Genomic DNA, 22,376 nt, shown 5'->3' on the forward strand with positions numbered 1-22,376 from the left:
TTTGCCTGATTAGCAAGTTTGCAGATTAAACTAAGATTGTTGGAGTAGCAGATAATGAAGGGGACTGTCAGAGAATACAGCAGAATATAGATAGATTGGAGAGATGGGCACAGAAATGGCAGATGGAGTTCAATCTGTGCAAATGCAAGGTGATGCATTTTGAAAGATCCAGTTCAAGAGTGAACAATACAGTAAACGGAAAAGGCCTGGGGAAAATTGACTTACAGTGAGATCTGGGTGTTCGGGTCCATTGTTTCCTGAAGACACCAAGACAGGTCAGTAAAGTGGTCAAGGTGGAATATGGCATGCTTTCCTTCATTGGAAAAGGTGTTGAGTACAAGCGCTGGCAGGTCATGTTACAGTTGCATAGGACTTTGGTTTGGCCGCATTTGGAATACTGCGTATAGGTCTGGTCACCACATTAACAAAAGGATGTGGATACTTTGAATAGGGTACAGAGTAGGTTCACCAGGATGCTGCCTGGGTTGGACGGTGCTGGTTATGAAGAAATATTGAGTAGATTAGGACTATTTTCCTTACAAAGTCGAAGTTTGAGGTCGACAAAATCAAGACAGATATACACAGGGTGGATAGCAAGAAGCTTTCCCCCCAGATTGTGGAACTCAATTACTCGGGGTCATGAATTCAAAGTAAGAGGGGAAAGGTTTAGGGCAAATTTATGTGTGAAGCCCTTTTAACATAGGGCAGTGTCAGCCTGGAATGTGTGGCGAGCGGAGGTGATAGGGACAGGAACGATAGCATTATCTAAGATATATTTAGACAGAAACATGAATGGGCAGGGAGCAGAGGGATGCAGACCCTCGGAAAATAGTTGGCAGGATTAGAAAAGAGGAGGATCTGGATCAGCACAGGCTAGGAGGGCAGAAGGGTCTGTTCCTGTGTTGGAATGTTCTGAATTCTTTATAATTCATTCTAAAAATAGCAAGTTTTCAACTTATTGTATGCTACACTTTAATAATAATTTAATAATATAAACAATTTATTTATTTGATAGTGCATGTCAAATTATTGTCATTTCTAAATTACAGTCACAGGATCAAAGAGATGTACAGCATGGAAACAGACCCTTCTGTCCAACTTACCCATGCCGACCAAATATCCCAACCCAAACTCGTCCCACCTGCCAGCACTCAGCCCATATCCCAAATATCCCAACCCAATCTCTTCCCACCTGCCAGCACTCAGCCCATATCCCTCTAAACACTTTATATTCATATACCTATCCAGACGCCAGCTAAATGTTGCAATTGTACTAACTTCCACCATTTCCTCTGGCAGTTCATTCCACGTACGTATAACCCTCTGAGTGAAAGAAATTCGCCTTATATCTCTTTTACATTTTTCCCTTTCTAACCGAAACCTATGCCCTCTAGTTCTGGACTCCCCCATCCCAGGGAAAAGACCTTGTCTATTTACCTTATCCATGCCCCTAATGATTCTTTAAACCTCTATAAGGTCACACCTCAACCTTCAGCATTCCAGGGAAAACAGCCCCAGCTTGTTCAACCTCCAACTATAGCTCAAACCCTTCAACCTTGGAAACATGCACGTAAATCTTTTCTGAACCCTTTCAAGTTTCACCTGATCGATCAGGTCCTGGGGATTTTTGCATCTTCATACGTTTCCAGACATCCAGCACTTCTTCCTCTGTAATATGGACATTTTTCATGATATCACCATCTATTTATCCGTATATCTACATCGCCCATGTCCTTCTCCTGAGTAAACACTGATACAAAATACTCATATATTATTTCTCCCTCTCCTGCGGCTCCACACAAAGGCCGCCTTGCTGATCTTTGAGGGCTCTTTTCTCTCCCTGTTTACCCTTTTGTTCTCAATGTATTTGTAAAATCCTTTTGGATTCTCCTTAACTCTATTTGCCAAAGCTATCTCATGTCTCCTTTTTGCCTATCTGATTTCCCTCTTTAGAATCTCCTCCTGCCTTTATACTTTTCTAAGGATTCACTCGATCTATCCTGTCTGTACCTGTCATATCCTTCCTTCTCAATCTTAACCAGCCCCTCAATGTCTTTCTTCATTCAGCACTCTCTATACCTACCAGCCTTTCCTTTTACTCTCACAAGCATATACTGTCTCTGGATGCCAGCTATCTAATTTCTGAAGGTTTCCCATTTTCTAGCCGTTTGCTTATCTTCCCATAATTTGCCGCCACCAGCTTTTGAAAGATCTTGCCTAATACCGTCAAAATTGGCCTTTCGCCAATTTAGAACTTCAACTTTTAGATCTAGTCTATCATTTTCCATCATAATTTTAAAACTAATAGAATTGTTGGCAAATAACTGAACCTCACACATTTCAGGTGAGAAATTAAATCGATTGATTATATTTAAATGTTATAATTCTATTTTATTTTTCAATCAAATGCTTACTCTGAATATTCAATTTGTCAGATGTCAATTATTTTGCAAATGATAGAGCAACAATGTATGCATTTGAACACTGAGTTTCAATGTGTAATTGTGATCACCAGCACAGACAGACAACATGTTCTTTTTTGATACAAAAGAAAATGTGCAATCTTTACATTTGTATCATAAAAGGTCATTCGGTGTTTATATTTTAATTCCATCAACATAGAATCAATTTTATTGTCTTCACAGATGATGCAGTTATTGTTCAGTTGAATAATTGTAGCTCATACCTTATTATTGCACGATTCACAAACATGGAAAACTCCTGATTATTGTGCAGGGCCGTAAACCCATTATTTTGCATCATGAACGAAATTAAAAGTGGATTCCAAAAGGGCGAATTCGGGCACAGTGCAACTGGACCTCACAGCTGCATGTAGCTCTCAGAGAGACACTGGCCTGGTCCTGAATCTGTGAAGAGAGTTCCCAACCTGGGTCAGGGCAGTCATTCAAACATTCCCTCCACAGAGACTCATCGTCACCTTGAGCAAGAGGAAACTAGCCAACAGACTATCACTGCTCTCAGTGTAGGTACAAATGCTGTCTAAATTAGATCCCAGCGACTGACCAGGAACCATGCCTTACAAATTCACCCTCAGTCAGAGCTTGGCCCAGGGAGCAGATGTATGGACATGGAGTATCAGAATCACATTGCGCAAGTTACTTATGGTGATGACATCTGGAATGTCCCCCATACTGCATACATCTTCACCCGGGACCAGACACTGGGTGAAAACGTTCACAATTGACAGTCGATTGCAGCATTTTGTGTCTCAGAGTAAACCCTCTGAAACTATATCCAATAAGTGTACCATTACTTTCAACAGTATCAAAATAAAATTATACATGTCTGTGGATGGTCAGATATTAATTCATAGGTCATCCAACAGAATGTATCTGAAGAAACCAGGAGCAAATGGCAAGCCAAAAATCGTTTTAATAGCTGAACTTGGTGGATTTTGTCTGCTCTAGAGAACCACACATACTGTGCTGACACCCAGGTAAATGTAACAATTGCATCAAAACTGGTCTAACGCCCTGCCCCACCTTCCTGACCTCACACACCCCACTCCCTCACATTTTCACCAACTGATGAGAATCCACAATCTGATGAAACTTGGAACATTGAACGGTACAGCACAGTGCAGGTACTTCAGCCCTCAATGTTTTGCCAGCCTTTAATCTTACTCTAAGATCAGACTAACCTACGTAACCTTCAATGCACTAACTTTCGTGTGCCTACCCAAGAGTCTTCTTAAATATTCCTAATGTATCTGACTCTACTACCACCGCTGGAGGAAAGCCCTAGCCGCTCAACCTTTCTTTGTAAGGCATGCCCTCCAGTCCAGGCAGCACCCTGGTAAGTCTCCTCTGCACACTCTCTGAGGCTTCCACGTGTTTCCTATAATGAGGCAACCAGAACTGAACACAATATTCCAAGTGTCGTTGAACCACAGCTTTATAGAGCGAAGAAATAATGTCGCTGCTCTTAAACTCAATCCCCCTAATAAAGAAAGGCAACACACCGTATTCCTTCTGAACAACCCTATCAACTTGGGAGGCAACTTTGAGAGATCTATGGACAATGACCCCAAGAACCCTCTGTCACTCCACACTGACAAGAATACTGCTTTTAACTCTGTATTATTTATACAAATGCAACATTCCAAAATAAATTGCTTCACACTTTTAAAGGTTGAACTCTATCTGCCACTTATCAGCCCAGCTCTGCGTCCTGTCAAAATCCTGTTGCAACCTACAATAGCCCTCCACACTATCCACAATCCCACCAATCTCCGCGTCACCAGCAATGTTACGAATCTACTTGTCCACTTCCTCACCAAAGTCATTTATAAAAATCACAAAGAGCACAGGTCCCAGAGCCGATCCCTGTGGAGCACCACTGGTCACTGAACTCCATGCTGTATACTTTCCATCTGCTACCACCCTCTATCATTATCGGCCAGCCACACCCGTATCCAGATAGCCAATTTTTTTCTGCGCCCCATGCTTCCGTACCTTCTGAATGAGCCTACAATGGGGAACGCCTTGCTAAACTTCTTGTTCACCACATCTACTGGTCTACCTTCACCCATGTGTTTTTTACATCTTCAAAGAATTCAATAAGATTTCTGACGGATGACCTGCTCCTCACAAAGGCATGCTGACTATCTGTAATCAAACTATCGTTTTCTAAGTTATTGCAAATACTGTCTCTCAGAAACGTCTGCAATGCTTTGCCCACCACTGATGTAAGTCTGAGTGTTCGGTCATTCCCAGAGTTATCCCTATTGCCTTTCCCAAACAAGGGAATAACATTTGTCACCCTCCAAATATCTGGCTGGCACCGCTCCAGTGGACAGTGCGAACACAAAGATCATCGCCAAAGGCACGCCATTACTTCCTGGAGTAACCTCGGGTAACCCCATCCGTCCCAGTGGATTTACCTATCCTTATGTTTGTAATTCATTCAATCAGTGCATACATCCCTTCAACTTTTGTACACCCTGTCCAACCCACTTATTGACTGCTTTCTGTTTCAGTGCAGTATACAGTGCTGCCTCCCTGAGTAAGTACAGTTCACAACATTCTGTGAATAATGGAATGAAAAAAAAAGGTATGTTCCAATGCCTTACTGATGAAGAGTTTATGGCCGAAATATCAACTCTCCTATACCTTGGATGCTGCCTGACCTGCTGTACTTTTCGAGCACCACGCTTTTTGATTCTGATCTCCATCAACTGCAGTCCTCAGTTTCTCCATGAGTGAGGGCTGTCCCCTCTGCACACTGAGTGGGCAATTAACCATCAGAAACTCATTGTATGTGGAGCTGACTGCTCAGTTCAGGAAAGTTGCACTTGATGAATACATGTTTTTAAAAAGAAATTACAATTCCACAGATATTCATTCAGTGCCAGAGTTAGAGTTGTGGTTCATGGTTTCAGCAGCTTGATAACAAACAGGAAATGACTGAAGAACTCCGAGATACAAGGTATTCCAGGAATTATATTCGAGTTTACGTTAATAGAACATAGAACAATACAGCACAGAACAGGCCCTTCGGCCCACGATGTTGTGCCGAACTTCTAACCTAGATTAAGCACCCATCCATGTACCTATCCAAATGCCGCTTAAAGGTCGCCAATGATTCTGACTCTACCACTCCCACGGGCAGCGCATTCCATGCCCCCACCACTCTCTGGGTAAAGAACCCACCCCTGACATCTCCCCTATACCTTCCACCCTTCACCTTAAATTTATGTCCCCTTGTAACACTCTGTTGTACCCGGGGAAAAAGTTTCTGACTGTCTACTCTATCTGTTCCTCTGATCATCTTATAAACCTCTATCAAGTCACCCCTCATTCTTCGCCGTTCCAACGAGAAAAGGCCGAGAACTCTCAACCTATCCTCATACGACCTACTCTCCATTCCAGGCAACATCCTGGTAAATCTTCTCTGCACCCTCTCCAAAGCTTCCACATCTTTCCTAAAGTGAGGCGACCAGAACTGCACACAGTACTCCAACTGTGGCCTAACCAAAGTCCTGTACAGCTGCAACATCACCTCACGACTCTTGAATTCAATCCCTCTGCTAATGAACGATAATACTCCATAGGCCTTCTTACACACTCTATCCACCTGAGTGGCAACCTTCAAAGATCTATGTACATAGACCCCAAGATCCCTCTGTTCCTCCACCTGACTAAGAACCCTACCATTAACCCTGTATTCCGCATTCTTATTTGTTCTTCCAAAATGGACAACCTCACACTTGGCAGGGTTGAACTCCATCTGCCACTCCTCAGCCCAGCTCTGCATCATATCTAAGTCCCTCTGCAGCCGACAACAGCCCTCCTCACTGTCCACAACTCCACCTATCTTCGTATCATCTGCAAATTTACTGACCCACCCTTCGACTCCCTCATCTAAGTCATTAATAAAAATTACAAACAGCAGAGGACCCAGAAATGAACCCTGCGGAACTCCACTTGTAACTGGGCTCCAGGCTGAATATTTACCATCTACCACCACTCTCTGCCTTCGACCGGTTAGCCAGTTTTCTATTCAATTGGCCAAATTTCCCTCTATCCCATGCCTCCTGACTTTCCGCATAAACCTACCATGGGGAAGCTTATCAAATGCCTTACTAAAATCCATGTACACTACATCCACTGCTCTACCCTCATCCACATGCTTGGTCACCTCCTCGAAGAATTCAATAAGACTTATAAGGCAAGACCTACCCTTCACAAATCCGTGCTGACTGTCCCTAATCAAGCAGTGTCTTTCCAGATACTCGTAAATCCTATCCCTCAGTACCCTTTCCATTACTTTGCCTACCACAGAAGTAAGACTAACTGGCCTGTAATTCCCGGGGTTATCCCTATTCCCTTTTTTGAACAGGGGCACAACATTCGCTACTCTCCAGTCCCCTGGTACCACCCCCGTTGCCAGTGAAGACGAGAAGATGATTGACAACGGTACTGCAATTTCCTCTCTTGCTTCCCACATAATCCTAGGATATATCCCGTCAGGCCCGGGGGACTTGTCTATCCTCAAGTTGTTCAAAATGTCCAACACATCTTCCTTCCTAACAGGTATCTCTTCTAGCTTAACAGTCCGTTTCACACTCTCCTCTTCAACAATACGGCCCCTCTCGTTCGTAAATATTGAAGAGAAGTACTTGTTCAAGACCTCTCCTATCTCTTCCGACTCAATACACAGTCTCCCACTACTGTACTTGATCGGACCTACCCTCTTTCTCGTCATTCTCAGGTTTCTCACATACGCATAAAATGCCTTGGGGTTATCCTTGATCCTATCCGCCAAGGATTTTTCATGCCCTCTCTTAGCTCTCCTAATCCCTTTCTTCAGGTCCCTTCTGGCTATCCTGTATCCCTCCACTGTTCTGTCTGAACCCTGTTTCCTCAACCTTATGTAAGCCTCCTTCTTCCTCTTTACTAGACATTCAACCTCCCTCGTCAACCAAGGCTCCCTCACACGACCATTTCTTTCCTGCCTGATCGGTACATACATATCAAGGGCACGTCGTATCTGCTCCTTGAAAAAGTTCCACATTTCCACCACATCCTTCCCTGACAGCCTATGCTCCCAATGTATGCTCCTCAAATCCTGTCTTACAGCATCGTAATTTCCCTTCCCCCAATTGTAAAATCTACCTTGTTGTGCGCACCTATCTCTCTCCATAACCAAGGTGAAAGTCACAGAATTGTGGTCACCATCACCAAAATGTTCACCCACTATCCTCTGGGAACAACTGGGAGTATTTTCAGACAGGCTGAAAGATGCGATAAGGAAATGAGTTGACATGTGGAGGTGTGACATTTTTACCGTCACAGAGGCGCATTTGAGGGAGGTCAGGGATAACAAATCAATACTCTGTTGCACTGGAACTATAGGCAGCAAAGGGCAGGGTGTTAAAGAGGATGTGGTGTTGCTTTATTAATTAACAAGCCAGTTATTGCTGAAAGGATGGACAATATCTTGGAAGGGTCTTCAAATGAGGCTTTGAGGGTCGAGGTTTGAACCAAAATGATGACACACGCACACTGCTTTTTAAAGCACATTTTAGCTTACAGTGAGGAAACAGGCCCTTCGGACCAACAAGTCAATACAGACCTTCTGAAGAGCAACATTAAGATTGACAAGTCGCCGGGCCCGGATCAGATTTGTCCTCAGCTGCTTTGGAAAATGAGAAATGTGATAGCTTCGTCACTTGCGAAGATCTTTGCATCCTCAGTCTCCACTGGAGTCGTTCCTGAGGACGGGAGAGAGGCAAATGTAATTCCTCTCTTCAAGAAAGAAAATAGGGAATTCCCATGCAATTACAGTCCAGTAAGTCTCACGTCTACCGTCTGCAAGGTGTTAGAAAGGATTCCGAGGGATAGGATTTATGACCATCTGGAAATGTATGGCTTGATTAAATGCTGTCAACATGGCTTTGTGAGGGGCAGGTCATGATGAGGGTCGAGTTGTGGATGTGGTGTATATGGACTTCAGCAAGTAATTTGATAAGTTTCCCCATGGTAGGCTCATTCAGAAGGTCAGGAAGAATGGGATTCAGGGGAACATAGCTGTCTGAATACAGAATTGGCTGGCCTACAGAAGACAGCGAGAGGTAGTAGAAGGAAAATATTCTGCCTGGAAGTCAGTGGTGAGTGGTGTTTCACAGCGCTCTGTCCTTGGGCCTCCACTGTTTGTAATTTTTATGAATATCTTGGATGAGGGATTGAAGGATGGTTTAGCAAGTTTGCAGACGACACAAAGGTCGGAGGTGTCATTGACAGTATAGAGGGCTGTTGTAGGCTGCAGCGGGACATGGACAGGATGCAGGAATGGGCTGAGAGGTGGAAGATGGAGTTCAGCCTGGATAAATGCGAGGTGATTCATTTTGGAAGTTCGAATTTGAAAGCTGGGCACAGGACTAAGGATAGGATTCTTGGCAGACTGGAGCAACAGAGAGATCTAGGTAGGCAGGTAGAGGGATCCCTTAAAATGGCCACCCAAGTAGACAGGGTTGTTAAGAAAGCATATGGTGTTTTGGTTTTCATTAACAGGGAGATTGAGTTTAAGAGTTGTGAGATCTTATTGCAGCTCTATAAAACTTTGGTTGGACCGCACTTAGAATACTGCATCCAGTTCTGGTCGCTCTATTATAGGAAAGATGTGGATGCTTTGGAGAGGTTTCAGAGGAGGTTTACTAGGATGCTGCCTGGACTGGAGGGCTTATCTTATGAGGAGAGGTTGATTGAGCTCGGACTTCTTTCATTGGAGGAAAGGAGGAGAAAAGGGGAGCTAATTGAGGTATACAAGATAATGATAGGGATAGAAAGAGTTGAAAACCAGAGACTATTTCCCAGGGCAGAAATGACTAACGCGAGGTGTTATAGTTTTAAACTGGTTGGAGGAAAGTATAGAGGGGATGTTAGAGGTGGGTAATTTACACAGAGAGTTGTGAGAGCATGGAATGCGTTGCCAGCAGTAGTTGTGGAAGCAAGGTCATCGGGGACATGGATATGGTCTCAGAAATTTGAGGATGCATACAATAGGATCATTGGTCTGCACAACATCGTGGGCTGAAGGGCCTGTTCTGTGCTGTACTGTTCTGTGTTCTTTTTTTCAAAGTCCTTGCACGTAATAATAACTTGAGTCTTGGGTGTGGAACTGTGACCCATCATTTTAATGTTCCATACTGTGAGTTGTGCACTGTTTTCATCATATTGTTATAAAAATGAACTGAATAAAGGGGGGATTTTGTGCTTATTGGACAATCTAAAAGTTCGTATTACAAAAGGATGTCAGACCTTCAGTAAAAAGACTTTGCTGTTAATGGTTAGAACAATCTGCAAACATTTACACAGAGATTTACAGCCTAAGTCACACACAAGGATGTTGGGCTGGGATGATGCCAGCCATTAATGGAGCTGCACAATTATGTTTGGATACTGACATTGTGGAAATAACATACACTGGATATGGTTTATGAGGGATTCAATGTAAGATGCCATGTGCTGCAGGAGTCCATCACCTTTATCTCACCTTCATTCAGGATTGGGTCCAACGTACAGAATTACAGAGTTTGGGTGGCACACCAGAAGGGGTATACTTGCAAGACATGGTTGTCTACAGGTCATTGTTTCAAATGTTGAACTGCATCTGGACGAGCGCCATTGGCTAGTCCATTGACCAGTCTGCCCCACACACATCTCCCTGTTGTTCAGGTATGTCTCTAACCAGTCTATTGTGAGAGATTGTGTGAGTAACTATCCAGCTCAAGTTAGGAAGCTCTCTGAACAGAGTTTGGAGATGGCCAGTGTTTTGGAGGTCGTGGTGAGGGCCAGTAAAACTGTGTATGTGTGTAGGTTTTTACTCAATGTCATTTCCAACAGCTTGGCTGCCTGCAAGATGGTGTGTTCACTGAACTGAACATGAATTGGCTGTTTACTACAGTCACTGAATTGTGTAATAGTTAGATGTGCGCTCTGGTATTTCAATTATTGTTCACTTCAATTGCTTTCACCTGAAAAACAATGATGTTTTGTTTATTTTAAAATATGTAAGAAATAAAGTGATATTAACACTTCACTGTACAAAATGTAATAGTGACCTGTTGCATATTTCCCACAGACTAATCAAGCAACAATCAGATATTGTCTGGAAAGCAAGATTATGTGAACAGGACTATGTCCCAGGCAACATCACCATCCTCTGTGGTGTGTTCTGTCCCACTGACAGGACACAGCCAGACAGAGGGGGACAGCTCCTTGACATATAGTCAATATAGGGCAGCATGTTGGCTCAATGGTTAGCACTGCTGCCTCATAGCACCAGGAACCCAGGTTTGATTCCAGACTTGGGCCACTGCCTATGTGGAGTTTGTACATTCGCCCCGTGTCTCCAAGGGTTTCTTCCCACAGTCCAAAGAAATGCAGGTCAGGTGAATTGGCCATGGTAGTGGGTTGCTTTTTGGAGGGGTTGGCGTGGATTGGTTGTGCCGTAGGGTCTGTTTCCACACTGTAGGAAATCTCATATAATCATAGTGCTCAGCATTGATATTGGATCCTGTGGCGGTGAGACTGCTCTGAGGCAGGTTATGGCGAATCAATAAAAGGGAAAACTATAATTGACCACATCATCACCGATCTGCCTGCTGCAGATACATCCCTCCATTTCATATATCGGTAAAAATGTTCACTGCACAGTCCTTATGGGGAACAAGGGCTAACTTCATATTTTTCAGACCCTTCACACCATGACATGTACTGAATGGTACAGACTTTAAACAGATTAAGCAAACAATGACGATGCATCCATGAGGTACAATGGCTCATCGGCAGCAGAACAATCATATTCTGTACAGCTCATAGAGTCTAAAACTCCCCCCGTCCCACTGTACAGTCAGCACCACAGCGCGACATACGTCCCTCTGTGCAGAAACCATCACGGCCCGACATACCTCCCACTGTACAGTAAGCACCACAGCCCGACATACGTCCCTCTGAACAGAAACCATCACGGCCCGACATACCTCCCACTGTACAGAAACCATCACGGCCCGACATACCTCCCACTGTAAAGTAACCATCACGGCAGGACATACCTCCCATTGTACAGTAACCATCACAGCCCGACTTACGTCCCTCTGAACAGAAACCATCACGGCCCGACATACCTCCCACTGTACAGTAACCATCACGGCCCGACATACCTCCCACTGTACAGTAACCATCACAGCCTGACATACCTCCCACTGTACAGTAACCATCACAGCCCGACATACCTCTCACTGTACAGTAACCATCACACTCCGACATACCTTCCACTGTAGAGTAACCATCACGGCCCGACATACCTCCCACTGTACAGTATCCATCACAGCCCGACATACCTCTCACTGTACAGTAACCATCACGGCCCGACATACCTCCCACTGTACAGTATCCATCACACCGCGACATACCTCCCACTGTACAGTAACCATCATGGCCCGACATACCTTCCACTGTATAGTTACCATCATGACCCGACGTAGGTCCCACTGTACAGTAACCATCACGGCCCAACATACCTTCCACTGCATAGTAACCATCATGGTACGACATACCTCCCACTGTTCAGTAACCATCAAGAGCTCAGTGCTTCGCATTGCTGCCTCACAGCATACGGCCCTAGGTTCAATTCTGGCCTTGGGTGTCTGTTTGGAGATTGCACATTCCCCCCCGTGTCTGCTTGCATTTCCTCCGGGTGCTCCGGTTTTCTCCCACAGTCCAAAGATGCGCAGGTCAGGTGAATTGGCCATGCTAAATTGCCCACAATGTTAGGTGCATTATTCAAGGTTAAATGTAGGGCAGGCGAATGGATCTGGTTGGGTTGACCTTCTGAGGATTGGTGTGGATTGGTTGGACTGAAGGGCATGTTTCCACACTGTAGGGAATCTAATGTAACCTCCAAGGTTCAAGTCAGGAATATGATGGAATAATCACTTGTGTGAATGACTGCAACTCCAACAGTACTCTAGTACAGACTTTCTAGCAACGGGCAACACCGTTGTGTGGGGAAAATCCTGTCTCACAAACTTGATTATTTTGAGCAAGTGACAAAATTGATTGATGAGGACATGGGGCTCGATGCTGGCCGTTTGGACCTTAGCAAAGCCTTTGATATGGTTCCTTATGGTAGGCTCATACAGAAGGTGAAGGTGAAGAAGGGATCAGCGGTCAGTTAGTAAGATGGATCGAGAACTGCCTGATCATAGAAGACAGACTCGTGGTGGAACAGTGCTTTTGTAACTGGAGATCTGTAAATATATTGGTGGAGTTGCAAATTATGAGGATGATTGCCAGAGAATACAGCAGGATTTAGATCAGTTGCAGACTTGGACAGAGAAAACACAGATATAACTATCTGGGCAGTTGCGACGTGATGTGTTTTAGAAGGTCTATTGCAGCAGAGAAGTATAAAGTTGATGGAAAAATTACTGGCCTCATCAACATCCGAAGGGATCTAGGTGTACAGCTCTTCAGTTCTCTGAAAGTGACAACACGCATGGATAGGGTGATCAAGAAGACTGATGGCAAACTTGCAGCCATGCATCGGAGCACGCAGTATGAAAATTAGCAGGTCACATTGCAGCTGTAGGGAAACTTAGTTCAGGCACATTTCGAATGTTGTGTACAGTACTGGTTGCCACACCATCAGAACAATGTGGAAGTGTTGGAGAGGGTATGGAAACGTTTTACCAGCATGTTGTCTGGTTTGGAGGGTATTAGCCAGAAGGAGATATTGAACAAACGTGGTTTGTTTGCACGTAGGCATCATTGGCTATGGGGCTACGTGATAGATATTTACACAATTATCAGAGGCATAGATAGAAGGACAGTTAGGTTTTAGGTAAAAGGGAGAAAGTTCAGGACATGTGATAGGGAAGGTTTTTTTGCTGTTCCAGACAGAACGTGAAAGTGCCTGGAATGCACTGATAGAGGGGAAAAAGCCAATATAGCAAGGTTTAAGAGGCATCTTGGCACAAGTATTAGTAAGTAGGGAATAGAATGACATAGAAGGTATCGCAGAAAAAAAAACTTGTACTTGAACTTTAGACTGGCATCATGTGTCAGTGCGGGCTTGCTGGGATGAAGGGCCTGTTCCTGTACTGGATTGTTCTTTAAAACAAGATTTGAGCGCAGGAGTGGCAAGATGTTGACTGACTGATGACTGATGATTAACAGCCACATACAGTGGATCTCTCAACAACTTATCCTCCCACCCACAGCAGGGAATCTCAACATGGAGAATTGGATGTGAAAGTCCATGCTGGTAACCTGGTGACTTCATCTCGCCCCTCGCTCCGACGGCCTTCTACCTTGGACACCAACATCTCGGGGGACACTGCATAGACAGAAGCTGCATGTACTCCACACCCACCAATGCTGTCATCTGACACATGCTAGCCTCACCATGCCATCCCAGCACATATCCGACACATGACAGTACGCTTCTGTATTTCAATGCTGCAGCTCAGGTTTGCACTGACAACTCTCATTGCAATGCTGCTGCAAGGACACTGCGCTCAGGGGCACACATCCAGCTCATGGACTGTCCCTCTGAGCTGCTCATTCGGTGTTTGTACACACTCACTTTGAACTGACTTCAATACTTACAGAATTATTGCCTTGCCTTACCCTGCACTCAGCAGTGTTTCCCCTCAGCCAGAGCTACGAGACTCATCCGCCTGCTGTATTGGCTTGGTGTTTAGCACAGACACAAACCAGGAAGCTTAATATCATTATCCACAGTCAGTCAAAGTGCCCAGCACAGTGAGTCTCAGATCCCAGTCTGACAGCTTGGACATGGTCAGTCAGCCTCTCATGGTTGTTAGGGTCAGGATCCTTCCCCTGTGATAGGGTGAGGAGCTGAATGTTGGGAGACCCCTATCCCTCTTGGCTCTTTCTGCTCTCGTGCGGGGTGGTTCCTTCCAAAATGTGACAATTACCAAGCAGTATTAAGGGAGGTGGATTTGTTTGTAACAGCTGGTACAGATCGAGAGAAGGTGCTGCATTCAGTGACAGTGGAAGAACATGAGCCTTTGTGAGGGGTTGATGTAGTAACAGAGAGACAGTGAGGGCGCGGTCATAAAATGCAGATGGTGGGACATACTATGGTGTCGTGGAGAAGTTCACTGACCTCCTTCCGACACTGCTTAGCATTCACCAAGAAGGCTGGCATCTCACTGACACAGGGATCAACCTCCAACCAAGCTGGCAGGATGTAGTGTCATGGCCTCCCCTGCCAGTCCTGGAGGAAGATAATGTCCCTTTCGTGCACCATGCCATCCATCAGAATCTCAGCGGCTTGGTCTCAAAGTGAAGCCCCAGTTTTACCCCCTCTGCCATGTCCAGGCCAGTTTCGGATTAACAATCCAAGAGTACAATTTACGTTTTAAAGATGGCCCCTGTAACAGGGAGGCCGGTGCATTCTGGGATATCCAGGCAGTGGGCAGTTGTTATGATGAAGGGAAAAAAATCCACTTAGTGTCAGATGAGAGGAAGACCACGTGGGCAGGGAAGGTAGTTAATGAGGCAGATTGGAGATGGTATCATGAGAAAATGCACTTCACCTTGTGGAGAGAAACCCTCCATGAAACTCGATTAAAATGAGACTTGACCAAATCATTAGATGGCTTAGGCCTCTGTCTGTCTGAACTAAAATAGGGATGCAGTGTGAAATATTGGGAGCAACAAAGTTGGAGCGGAGAATTTTACAGGAGATACAAATCCTTAAAAAAAAGGATAATACAATGTTCCAGATTGTTAAAAGGAGCTGGGGAAAATACCCAGCCTTATAGTTACCCACGTTATCCAATCCTCACTGGATGCAGGGATGATGCCGGAGGATAGGAAAATGGCTAACACTGCAGCTTTGTTTAATGTGGAGCAAGGGACTGACTGAATAGGTCATGGCTGGAATTCTGAGACAGTGGATAAACGGTCACTGAGGAAGTCCAGGGGACTCCAGGACAATCGTTCTGGATTTGTGCAAGGAAGATCGTGTGTAATTAATCTGACTGTGTCGGTTTGAGGCACTAACCTGTAACTGCATGTGACTTACTTGGATTTGACGAGAGATCCCATAGCAGGTTGCTTAAAAACAGCAACTATCGGATACAGGTGAATGGAGCAAACGACCCAGAGAAGTGCAAGGCAAAGCATTTGGGAGAATCAAAAATAGAGAAGAATGCACAATAAATGAGAATATAGTCAGTCTGGGCAGAAGGAAGCTGGAAACATTAATAATCTTATTAATATAGCAAATGGCATTATTTCCTCTATCAGACAAAATACGGAACTTCAGAGCAGGAAGCTTATGCAGGAACTGTATAAATAATAAGCTCAGTCACAGCTTGGGGACAGTGTACAGTTCTGGTCACCCCATCACATGGAAGGATGGAATTTGACTGGAGAGAGTACAGAGGAGATTGTCCACCCTGTGACAGTGGAAGTGCAGTTATCAGGAAAACTTGGAACGGCGGATGCTGACAGTAGATTTGACTGGGGTGCACATATTGTCAGGAGCCTGGGTAGAAAGGGAGAGAACACCTTGTTCCTGTTGAAGAGCTCAGTTATGAGCGGTGAATATTTAATGTAATTTGTTGAAATATTTGCGAAGTGGTGAGGAAAGTTGTTATTTCACCCAGAGTATGGTCGGGTTCTGGGTGTCACACATAGAAGCAAAGTAGAGGCAGAAACTCTCAAACCATTTTCATAATGTGCCTGGATCTGTACTTGATGTCCTCAACTATCCGGGGAGAGAGAACTAGGGATTTAAAAAACAGTGTCACATCTTGACCAATGCAGACAGTGGACAGTGTGATCTCCTCTAGACTGTGCTATTTTCTGAAGTTTTCAAAAGTTACCAATATCTGTTAGGATCATTACGTCGGGATGAGGGGTGAGGGCAGGGAGGAGCAATGTCTAAATTAATTAGCATCACGATAATACTGATCCCATCCTTTATACACAATGCTACTTCACTGTGTTGGCCTTTTTGTCCTTCCTGCATAAATGAGGAAAACCCTTGATTATCCAATTCTCAGTTGTGATCACACTGCAACCCCATCTCATAATCCCATGTCGATCTCACCTGGTTCACTCTATTTAAAGCTACAATTTCACTGGCCTTATTGAAAAGTTCCCAATATCATTCTTGCTCCATTGAAGGTTGCTCTCAGTCAACTAATGTTTCTCATTCTCAATTATTGCATATAATTGAGAATAGTTATATGCAATAATTGAGAATGAAATACATTAGTTGACTGAGAGCAACCTTCAATGGAGCAAGAATGATGTTGGGAACTTTTCCATAAGGCCAGTGAAATTGTAGCTTTAAATAGAGTGAACCAAGTGAGATCGACATGGGATTATGAGATGGGGTTGCAGTGTGATCACAACTGAGAACTGGATAATCAAGGGTTTTCCTCATTTATGTACCATCATCCTGAACTTTACAATAAAATGATCGCTGCGCTCCAAAATGTTCCCCTACTGACACTGAATCCACTTGCCCCACCTCTTTCCCAAGGACCAGGTCCAACTGTACATGTTCTCTTGGGCTGGGCACATACTGCTGAAGTGAGCTCTCCTTCATGTAATCCAGGGGCGTTGGCCCCTCATGAATCTGCACCAACAGTAACTGAGTCAATATCTGGAGAAATTCAGTTTCCCAGTGTAACTAATCATTAGTATTGTCATCGCTCTCAAATGACCCTACATATTTATTCTTTCCAACCTTTCCAATGGTTGCTGGTACCTCATAGTTTAATTGTACACTCTTTGTTCTGTAGCTCCAGCCAAATTCATTATGTCCCATGACGGATCCTCTTTCTCTTGGAATCCTTCACTAACGCTAATCTAAACCAATACTTCAACCCTTCATCCTTTCCCTTCCCTTCCATTATTTTGGAATCCTTTAATCCCAGCCATATTAACACCCATTCCTGCCATTCTTGAGCCTGCTCTCAGTGATTAGTCCATCAGATTTCCACACACCAACCTGCATTTGTAACTCCCCAAACTCTGATAATTCATGTCCGTGCAGACTACCTCAGATTAAAGCTTTCTTTCTTACTCCAAATTCCACTGTTAAACTTGTTGTTGTAAATTAGTGCCAACTGTATCTCCAATTATTTTGACAATCTTGGTAGTCTCCTCGAATATTCCTTTTTGTATCCTAAGCACACACCAAGTTATTTTCAATCCCTTCCAAACACCCCGTAAGAAATTCAGTCCCAGCTCTGTCACGTTAGCCCATCCAGTTTGTACAGTTGCTGCCTTCCCCAGAACCAATCCCAGTGACCCAGGAATGTGAAGCCCTTCCTGCTGCACCATCGTTCCAGTCACACTCTCATCTACCTAAAACCCCGAGTTCTGTTCTCACTTGGACACGGCAGTGGCAGTTACCAACGGATAGCTACATTTGAGCTATCCATGCACCTAGCTCCCTAAATTCTGATTCCCAGACCATTTCACCCTTCCTACGCAGGTCATTCCTACCAACATGGACATGACTTTTCACTGCTCATTGTCCCCAGACGGATGTCCTGCAATATTCTTAACCCCACTATCCTGGAATTACAGAAACACTGACACCTTCTTCAATTTCCTGACTTCCCTGTGCCTATTGATCCTCCTTCCTTTTCCCTCCCCTCCTGTACAGTCAGGCTGCTTGTGGTGCCGCAGACATGGCTCCGACTGCCCTCCCCTGAACAGCCCGCACCTTCATTAACTTCCAAACCAGGAAACTGAATTTGGAGGGAGATATCAGGATATTCTTCCATTCCCTGAATGTTTCTCTTCGATTGTCTCGTCCCCTATTCCTTTTCTTCTTCTTGGCTGTCATGTCTGCAGGGTGATCTACTCTGCGTGTGTGCTATCCACCTAAATCTCAGCATCACAGATGTCCCACAGTGTCTCTAGTCACGATCTGAGCTCCAAGATCCAGTGTTCATCTAGGACACAAGCAGGGGCTATTATTTCCCAACGTAACAGAACATATTTTCCATCTGACAAACATGTCTTGTCATGTCTTAAAATGCAACTTAATTAATTACTTAGAATTAAGTTAACATCAGCGACAAAAAAACAATATGTTTAACTCCCTTATTCAACTGTGGCTTACTGAGGGTAATGTATATATTGGCTGAGAATTTCACGTCTCCCTTTTATTTCGCAGTTCAACCCTTATTTCAGAAGCTGATAAAATAAATTTGCTAACTTCTATCAATTTACTGACAGTCGCTAATAACGGCGTATTATCTGCCAATGAATTTACAGCCTTTTCTGTGAAGGCTCTTGTACTTCTTCAAAACTCAGTGCAGGCAGGTCCCAGTAGCAGAAAGTTATCTCTGTGACTCCTAGGTACGTGTAATCCTCCAGCTCCCACTCCACTCCACTCTGCTTCCTCACAGGGTCACCATCTCTGTGACTCCCAGGGATGATTAGGCCTCGATCCTCAGTGCTGATTTATATCCTCCCACTTTGCTGCCTCTGCAACTCCCAGTTATGTTAGCCTCATGCTCCTGTTCCAAGTTGCTCCGTCACATGGTCACTCCCTCTGTGACTCGGTGCTGATTTCGAGCCTCCTGCTCTGCTGCTTCTCCAACTCCAAGTCCTCGTCGGCCTGGATCTTTGCTACTGATTAATATTCTCTCCATCTGTGCTGCTCTCTCTCAGGTTCCCTCCCTTTGTGACTCCCAGGTAATGGTAGGCCTCAAGCCTCAGCTAAGATTTATAACATCCCATTCCACACTGCTGCCATACAGAATCGCTGTTGTGCCTGGACAACAGTGGGGAAAAGGAGGATTAGACAGAGCAGAGGGTGTTACAGTGACTGAGCGAGCTGTATGGGATGGAACAGGTTATCTGGGGAGCTAGGCAGACCTGCAGTTTCGAAAGCAGGTTATTGGAAGATACAGTAAGAGTTGTAGACACTGAAGAAGGTGAAGGAAATACAGAGATAGTGGCTTGTTCATGACGGAGCTATGTAGAGTCAAAAGAGCTTTTTCTGTGCTGTTTATAGAGATGTGGAGACTTCAACAAATACAAATTGAGAGCCAGCAAGTGTTGTATGGTAGTCGAGACTGTTGGATGTTACAGAGTTAGAAGATTTGCAGTAACTTGGGGGAATATAAACTTTTGGAGCACTGGTGGTGTTCAAGGACCCTCAGGACATGAGGTGGTGCAGAGAATGGGAGCGTTCGAAATATTGGGATTATAGGGGCTGGAAGTCCTGAGATGGATAAGGAGGATGAAAAGTGCCATTTTGGCACACGCAACCGTCGTAATTACAGAGATTTAGGATGGGAACCTGTGCTATCATTGATTACAGTTATATGGAGTGTTCCAGAAGCTGAAGGGGTTACACATTTTAAAAGGGAGAGATTTCATGTGATCAGAAGTTTAAACAAGAATTAATAAGTTTCAATGATCTCTAGCACAGATGCGAATGGAGTAGGTGAGATATTATGAGGAACTGTCAGATTTATATGGCGGGGAGTATGTAGGATATGAAAGGGAGAGTGGCATTGTCTGTATGCAGTTGCAGACATGAGGAGTAGCGCCTGCTGGATGGGACCCAGATAACAACAGTTCCAACGGCTGGTACAGTGGCTCAGGAAGGCAGGTCACTACCACTTTCTCAGGGACAACCCCAAATCACCAATAAATGCTGGCTCAGCCAACAAAGCACATGTTCATGAATGAATGAAGGAATAAAAGATCTACAAGTAGCCTTGTGATCATTCAGGAAGGCCCTTTCAACAGCACTTCACAAACCCAGAACCACTATTCCCTGGAAGGACAGGAGCTCCAGGTGCATGGGAACACCAACATTTCCACTCTCCATCCTCCCAACACTGTGTCTGTCCCTACACCCAAAGGACTGCAATGGGTCAGGCAGGCAGCTCCCCACCACCTTCTACAGGGAATTACAGGTGGGAAGGTAATGGTGAAACTCAGGTGTTTACAGCCAGACAGAAAAGTAAATCCAGTAGTGGGTGTGAAATGAAATTTCCGTTTCAGAACAACATGCTGAGCATGGAAAGAGGATTTGTCTGATTGGCACAAGGCAGAGAGTGTGAAGAAAGGGGTCTTTTTCACGATGGGAACTGGTGATAAGGGAGCTGCGCAGGGGTCAGTTTTGGGATGACACTCGACACATTATACATTAAGAGTCTGGACAACGAATGTGAAGGGGTATGAGAAATGGGTTTCCAAGAAAGATCCCAGCGATGAATTTTGTGTCATCTGAGGAGCAGGTGAAGTCTCTGGGTCTGCACTTGATGAAGTTTAGGCGGCGGCGGCGTAGAACCTTGTTCAAACATACAAAATACGGAGGGGCCTGGATGGAGTGGACGGGGGCAAGATGTTTCCACGAGCAAGAGAGACTAGGGGACAAGGGCACAGCTTCAGAGTGATGGGACGGCCCTTCTGAATAGAGATGTGGAGGAATTAATTCAGCAAGAGGGTGATGGATCTGTGGAACTCACTGCATTATGCGGCTGTGGATGCTAAGTGATTCAGTGTATCTAACTCAGAGATAGCTCGGTTCTTGATGAGTGAGAAGATCAAGTGTTACCCGGAGTAAGTGAGAGATTGGGGTTGAAAAACAATTCAGTCATAAGCAAACAGCGGAATAGACCCGATGGACCGAATGGCTTAATTCTGCTCCTATACATGATGGTCTGATGGACTGCCCTTTTTCTGTAGGTTTCCAAGTGTGCAGTTATCATTTCTGGCATATTGTTTACCATACATTCCAGCACTTTCCTGTTTCTGATTATTGCTGTCACCACTTGGTTTCAGATCAACTGCAGAAAGCTACATCACAGAGTAACTTGAGAATCATCGTGTATAAATCTGAGAAAGATGGCATACAGGGACAGCAGGACATAGAGAAGGCAAATGGAATGCTGTCATTGATTTCAAAGGGAATGGAGAATAAAAATAGGGAAGGATTGTAACAACTATAGAGGACTTCAGTCTGCCCACAATGAGAATACTGTGAACAGGTTTGGTCCCCTATCTGGAGGGAAAATGTCCTTGCATTGAAGGCAGCCCAGAGAAGGTTCACCAGGCTGGTCTTCAAAGTGGAGGGATATTGATGAGAAGCGGTGGAGAAGGTTGAACTTGCAGTCGTTAAAATTTAGAAAATGAGGCAAATTTATTGATACACTGAAGATTCTGGTGTTCTTACAGATTCGGTACTGAGACATTGTTTCACTGAGCAAGGATCTGTAACTGGAGATAAAGGGGAATACAGACACCAGAGAAGCTAACAGAGAAAAGCTGGGTTGTAGAGACTGGAGGATGTTACAGAGTTCGGGTGGTTTGAGATCACTGTTGGTGGTTAGAAATCAGATAGGTTGTCGGGCTGAATGATGTCAAGGAGATTTACAGGGTTATCAGTCCTGAAGGATTACAGCGATAGTGAGGAATATAGGGACGAGAGATTACTCAGATAGGTGTGGCCATTGGTGCTTCAGGAGATACAGAGACTGGGAGGGTTGTCGGGACTGGAGATTGCACAGATATTGGTGGTAGTTGGAGCTCCAGAAGTTTTAGGAGAAAGGGAGGATTGTAGGCACTGCTTGTAGACAGTGGGTGTGATAATTGGAGCTGGAGGAGTTTATAGAGCCCGGGAGGATCGTTGGTGCTGGGAGTTACATTGACATAGACAACAGTTGGAGCTGCAGGAGAGAGGGAGAAAGGAAGGTTGAAGGGTCTGGATCCAGGGAGAAATGTAGGGATTGGAGGAGCCAGAGATACTGAGGGTTGTAGGTCTGTAGGAGCTCAGAGAGCTACTGAGGACTGTGAAGGCAGGTTTGCAGCACTCCCATCAGATACACA

Source organism: Chiloscyllium punctatum, chromosome 16 (genome assembly GCF_047496795.1).
Source record: "Chiloscyllium punctatum isolate Juve2018m chromosome 16, sChiPun1.3, whole genome shotgun sequence".
NCBI classification, from domain to species: domain Eukaryota; kingdom Metazoa; phylum Chordata; class Chondrichthyes; order Orectolobiformes; family Hemiscylliidae; genus Chiloscyllium; species Chiloscyllium punctatum.